We start from the raw sequence: 7151 nt of genomic DNA, 5'->3' as shown, positions 1-7151 counted from the left end.
CTGTCAGCGTACACTTATGTCACTGATAGTTCCTATAGAACTGTTTTAGACCCTGCTCTAAAGTAGGAGCTAATTTAGTTCCTCCAAACGGAGTTCCTAGAACTAAAACCGTTCCTATTTACTGCGGTGCGAACACGCCAAAAAGTGGGTAGTTCCACAATTAGTTCAGGTAAGTCGTGGCCTAATGGTTAGAGAGTCTGACTCGTAAAATTCCGAGTATGGGTCACCATACTTGGCCACATGTCACATTACTTTTTTTTTTTTAAAGGTACTATGAAAAGGTTCCCACGGTGCGAAAGGCCCTATAATGAATTGTGGTTCATTTTATACAGACATTAAATACATACCCCAGTTTTTATTAATAAGAGTGTGAAACTAAGCAGCTTTGTCATCATAATTATGGCATTAATACATTATTAGGCTATATTTGGGGCGTTATTTGTTGTATGTGAAAAATGTTAAAAACCTGTTATTTCATGGTTTAGATGGGTTTCGCAAATCCAGACAGAGTACAGGGTAAAATTATATTAGTTGCATTACATGAGGCTATAGTAATCTTGATCTACAGTCAAAAGAATTTAGAATAGAGAACAGGGCTTGGTCCTTTTGCTTCCACTGATGTGATCACACTCTCACTCGCCTACAAATTCATTCAGGGAAATGCTCCACACACCAGCTGAGCAAACCTGTTCTGCCCGTCACCGTCACTGAGAGGAGGGACAGTGCTTTCAAGCACACAAACACTCTTATATGCACATAATCGCAGAAAATGCTCCGCTTTACTGGTTTGGATGTAGAGACCTGAACTAGCTTGAGCAGGGCTGGAGTAGGGGTGACTTTGATTAGACGTCTGGACAATTTCACCCTCTGGCCAGTTTGTGAAAACATCTATTACTCTGCAAAAATAAGCAGTTCATATTGCAGCATATTTTTGAGTTTTTCCTTGTTGGTAATTGCTGGCTACTCATGAGTAATAAGAAAAACACTATGTACACCTGTGGATATAGTGCACAGTATTGAATAACGATCTATTCAAATGTGAATGATTTGTGTGATCAAATATTGGAATTCCATTTCGGAATATAACTGTCAGTAGTAACTCACACCCACACACTACATGAGGTGTCCAAGGGCATTGTGCTTTAAGAGAATAAATATTTAGCTTTTACCAAATAAAAGGAATTTTTGTGTTGACCAAACTGGTCCAAAACTGCAGTGAAGGGTCAGTGTGTGTGTGTGTTATCAGAGTTGTGGTGATCTAGTGTGTTAGCCTTGATCCGTTTAGAAATGAGGAGACCTTGAGCATTCCACACCGAGGAGGAGGAGGACACACACACACAGGAAGCAGAAGGGAGTCTGAGGACTCTGACCTGCTTTACAATGCAAATTGGAACGAGAGGGTACAGCAGTCATTTGACTATTAAGATGGACAGTCAATATGAACAGATAATCAGTACATACCTGCTATTCAAATTGATTCACACACATGTATCTGTCTGCTTCCCCCATTCCACATAATAGACCTCATAGTTACAGAAAAGGCCAGTGTACACTAGGCATGGGCCGATTACCGGTTTCAAGGTATACCGCGATTTGAAAAATTTCACGGTTTCAAAACCGCTAATATTTTCCGTTATACCGTTCCTGCGGTATGCTCTGTTTTTCATGTCTCCTCAGAGACTGAAAGTGTAGGAATCGTTTCAGCGCAGTGCTGCTTTGTTTACAGCGGTAACCAAGGAAACCCTGTATCTGGTGTTCCAGAAGCGCCTCCTGAGTGATCTGGCGCTATAGAGAAAATATAATTAAATATTAACTTGACCTTCAAGGGGGGCGGGGGGTGCCGTTGGGGGGGCGGGCCGCCCCCCTAATATAATGGCAGGGGAAACACTGCAATGTACAATCTCTGATTTATGTTAGGAGGAGGTAATGAGACGTGATCTGACAGTCCAGGGCTGTTCTCAATACATCGCAACCTTCTGGGTGGTTCCTCCAGCCTGTGCTGAAGGTCAGGACCATTTTACTACAACTTTTCTTAAAAGTTTGTCAGCCCACATGGTTTTGAAGAACCTTTCAGTACAGTCACAGAGTTAAGATCACACGTGACTGATGATCTGTGTCCCCTGTTTGGAGCAGCTCACGGTCATTGATGATCATGATGCATTTCACTTTATGTTTCCTAAAGTCTAGACTGAGATCTTTTATTTTTCTGAGACTTCAAGGGACAGTTGATGTTACTGTGAAATAAGTGGCAATTAATGTTGAAAGGCCTAACTCCTGATATACTAGGAAAATATTTTCCATATATTTGTATGTAAAACAAGCAAAATATTGTTTTAGGGTGTTTTTAGTGTAAATGTTTCTTGTAAATGTCAACAGCTGATCTTCACTGCTGACTAATCCATCAATTACAGATTAACCTGAAAACACACACACAAAGCTAAAGCTGCATCTTCATGAGCTTTCAGTCAGTAAATGAAAAAAAGAAGCACAAATGAGATTATTGGCAGACAGGAAACCCATCGACCAATCAGCAGACTCACTCCACACAAGCTTTACCTACATCCACCAAGCCTTCAGAATAAACAAACACACAGTCTAGAAAATGGCGCTTCCAACACCCACAAAGAGAGCTAAAAATAGCCTCGATGTAAAGGAGGTGTATAAGCATGTGAGTCAATGTGAATGACATCTGTGTGATTTGTCAGTACACACTCATCGCCACCACCACCACATCTCGACACGCAGCATATTGAGGTGTCCGTTTCTGATCTGAACCACATTAAACAGCTTTTAACCAGATCACAGCACAGATACACACACACTTAAACCATCACTTCTGCACAGACAAACAGCTCTGTCCTCATTACTCCACTGATGTCACTGGTACTAATGTCAATCTCAGACAAACCTTTCTAACATAAAAATGTCACATGGGTCTGTACTTAGATTTCATCACTAGCAAACACAATGAGCTCATGTTTATTAACTTTTAGGGCAATATTTCCAGTATAGAGAGATAGTTACCATAGAAACAAAGGTCACTTCAATATGGAAACAAAAGTCTGTGGACATTAACAGCGTCCTTTGAAGGTTAATATCTAGTTATCAATTATGTACACGAGAGAGAGAGAGAGAGAGAGAGAGAGAGAGAGAGAGAGAGAGATTCCTAAAGTCTAGACTGAGATCTTTTATTTTTCTGAGACTTCAAGGGACAGTTGATGTTACTGTGAAATAAGTGGCAATTAATGTTGAAAGGCCTAACTCCTGATATACTAGGAAAATATTTTCCATATATTTGTATGTAAAACAAGCAAAATATTGTTTTAGGGTGTTTTTAGTGTAAATGTTTCTTGTAAATGTCAACAGCTGATCTTCACTGCTGACTAATCCATCAATTACAGATTAACCTGAAAACACACACACAAAGCTAAAGCTGCATCTTCATGAGCTTTCAGTCAGTAAATGAAAAAAAGAAGCACAAATGAGATTATTGGCAGACAGGAAACCCATCGACCAATCAGCAGACTCACTCCACACAAGCTTTACCTACATCCACCAAGCCTTCAGAATAAACAAACACACAGTCTAGAAAATGGCGCTTCCAACACCCACAAAGAGAGCTAAAAATAGCCTCGATGTAAAGGAGGTGTATAAGCATGTGAGTCAATGTGAATGACATCTGTGTGATTTGTCAGTACACACTCATCGCCACCACCACCACATCTCGACACGCAGCATATTGAGGTGTCCGTTTCTGATCTGAACCACATTAAACAGCTTTTAACCAGATCACAGCACAGATACACACACACTTAAACCATCACTTCTGCACAGACAAACAGCTCTGTCCTCATTACTCCACTGATGTCACTGGTACTAATGTCAATCTCAGACAAACCTTTCTAACATAAAAATGTCACATGGGTCTGTACTTAGATTTCATCACTAGCAAACACAATGAGCTCATGTTTATTAACTTTTAGGGCAATATTTCCAGTATAGAGAGATAGTTACCATAGAAACAAAGGTCACTTCAATATGGAAACAAAAGTCTGTGGACATTAACAGCGTCCTTTGAAGGTTAATATCTAGTTATCAATTATGTACACGAGAGAGAGAGAGAGAGAGAGAGAGAGAGAGAGAGAGAGAGAAAGAGAGATTAATAACTGTTGGTGCTCAAATATGATCTCAATATTGAGACACTGCCTCAATAAACGTTGAGGAAACACTGGCATAACGCTAGGAAAATGATGAGAAAACATGAAGTGAATCATTTAACACAGTAAGCACACAAGGTGATAGAAGGACAAAATTAATTTCTTAATACTGCATGCACACACAATATTTAGAATACAGAACTTCCTGTTAAATAATCTACATTCGTATAACACACGCACACACACACACGTTTATTATTTATACACACAACCTTTTGGTTTGTGTTCAAACTGTATTTTTTAATTCCAAACCATGCACAGTACTATTTGCATTAAAGCAGCAACTTTTCACCCTCACCCCCATTGTTTAATAACCACAATGCAGGAGAAGATGGCAAAATGCATTTGCTCTCCTCACTTTTATACTTTGGTTTTGTTTCATCACAGAATGGCACTTTCATCTATCTGCTGCGAATGTACTGTAAATATTCTAAAAACCACAGGAGACCATTTCTGCTGAAGGCGAGCATAAATGAGATATACATTTGTATAAGTCAGGCTTGTCAGGAAAATGAGTGACAACACAAATAAAGAGTTTTATTAATTATTTGTCAGCAGCAGTGTTTTACTTCTGCAATTTAGCACGATTATGCTCATATGAGCTCAAATCATATCTGACTTGAACCATATAAGATCACCTTTTCAAATGCATGCTCGGCCACAGTTCGGGAAACAGCATTCACATCACCAAAACAAACCAAACTCTGATTCTTTTAGTGTTCTGGTTCGTTTGACGTCGGTCAATTTTTAGTGAACTGCACTATTAGGGTTGGGCGATGTCTACAAAAATTGGGCGATGTCTACAGCGAAACATCGTGATGGACGATGACATGGGGGGGAGTTAGGGGGTGTGCCCGAAGCATGAATCCGTATTCAGAAAACGATTGCTAACGGTTGCCTGTTACATTACAGTACATAAAATTTCAATTACCACATAAACAGAGAAAGGAGAGATGACTGAGGACGATGGCGAATGATTTGCAGATCCTCAGCACCACTGACAAACATCTGATCTTGTAAAATGTGTGGTAAGTACTGCCGCTCCATAGTATAAACAGACTACGTGCGATCGCGATTCGCGAATCTCGAAAGTGAAAGTGAAAAGGAGTTTCAATGCCAGGCATAATAGCGGCTCCCTGATGCCCGCAATTTATATACAGTATAATTACCCAATGATATAACTGCAAGAGAAATGATTAAAATATGTATTTTCCTCCCATCTCATATTTATTCCCCTTAGGGGTTCCGTAGTACACGTCATTTTCATTTTCTTTTCGAACACGGTATTGGAATGCGGCAGATTGCGGGGGGAATGGGGGGTGGATCACGATGTCGGCTCAACATCGTGATGTCTATCAGCCATCGGCGATGGACGATTGCATCGTCTATCGGCCCAACCCTACTGCACTACACTGTTCACGTTGTATGCTTGTTTTTGCATGCAGCCCAGTGTGTTATGCTATCATTATTTTATTTATCTCATCACATTCAAATCAGCCTGCCAACTCACAACTTGAGTAAAATATCACTTCTGCTAGTGTTTCCTGTTGCAGGAAACAGTGGAAGACACTAAAGTCAGAAAAACTATTTCTATAATGACAACTCTCGGAAGGATTGGCATGGTAATGTATATGACAATGTTAGGGTGAATTCACATTGGTACAGTTGAATAGATGAACCAATTAATGATGACCTTAAGCACACGTGTGGTTTTGTTTACAGTTTCTGGTTCACTTGCAAAAAGGGAAGTGTGAAAGCGAACCGCACCAAACAAAACAAAAAAAATCAACATTGTATTTGGTTTCTTTTCGAACACGGTATTGGAATGCGGCAGATTGCGGGGGGAATGGGGGGTGGATCACGATGTCGGCTCAACATCGTGATGTCTATCAGCCATCGGCGATGGACGATTGCATCGTCTATCGGCCCAACCCTACTGCACTACACTGTTCACGTTGTATGCTTGTTTTTGCATGCAGCCCAGTGTGTTATGCTATCATTATTTTATTTATCTCATCACATTCAAATCAGCCTGCCAACTCACAACTTGAGTAAAATATCACTTCTGCTAGTGTTTCCTGTTGCAGGAAACAGTGGAAGACACTAAAGTCAGAAAAACTATTTCTATAATGACAACTCTCGGAAGGATTGGCATGGTAATGTATATGACAATGTTAGGGTGAATTCACATTGGTACAGTTGAATAGATGAACCAATTAATGATGACCTTAAGCACACGTGTGGTTTTGTTTACAGTTTCTGGTTCACTTGCAAAAAGGGAAGTGTGAAAGCGAACCGCACCAAACAAAACAAAAAAAATCAACATTGTATTTGGTCCGGACCAAAGCAAGTGAACTAGCGGACTTTCCTGGTGTGAATACTAGTGATCGACCGATATTTCTTTTTTTATAACCGATACCAATTATTTGCACGTTTATGTGCCCGATAACCGATATGCAGAACCGATATTTATTTACTGTTATAAAGTAAATAAATGACTGAGTGAAGTAAGAACATACTTCACTTTGGTTTTTCCTCTTTTCAGTCATCTTTTTTTTTTTAAGTGTTGAAAATTAGCAGTCTTTCATGTTAAATTTAATCTTCATATTACAACAATAAAAAAACATTTTATTTATAAAAAGTATCAACAGCAACAACACTAATATTAGCAATAAGCAAAATAAATGTAGAATGTCTAATGTTTTCAAATGGAGAAAATAAATAAAGGACAGGAGTCATATCAACTTCATTTTAAACTACAGTATTAGTAGGTTTATAAGCTGTTTAATAGCCACAGAGTCAAGAATAATTCACTGGATATTGTTAATTCACTGAATAATATTCTCTGGAATATTGGAATATAACAAACAAAACATCTTATTTTATTGCATTTCTCAACTGGTATGTTATATCAGAATTACTAATGTTTTTGTT

At 39.1% G+C, this 7151-nt stretch overlaps 1 protein-coding gene across 7 annotated transcripts in view; it reads right to left on the bottom strand.

Annotated features, from left to right (window-relative positions):
* LOC107746380 (spectrin beta chain, non-erythrocytic 1-like) overlaps positions 1-7151 on the bottom strand; it is a 131664-nt gene that overhangs the window by 38512 nt on the left and 86001 nt on the right. The gene's annotated exons all lie outside the window — the stretch shown is intronic.

Source organism: Sinocyclocheilus rhinocerous, unplaced genomic scaffold (assembly GCF_001515625.1).
Source record: "Sinocyclocheilus rhinocerous isolate Xijiao unplaced genomic scaffold, SAMN03320098_v1.1 scaffold77, whole genome shotgun sequence".
Lineage (NCBI taxonomy): Eukaryota > Metazoa > Chordata > Actinopteri > Cypriniformes > Cyprinidae > Sinocyclocheilus > Sinocyclocheilus rhinocerous.
The sequence above is the reverse complement of the archived record's forward strand: the minus strand, read 5'-3'. Positions and strand labels throughout refer to the sequence as shown.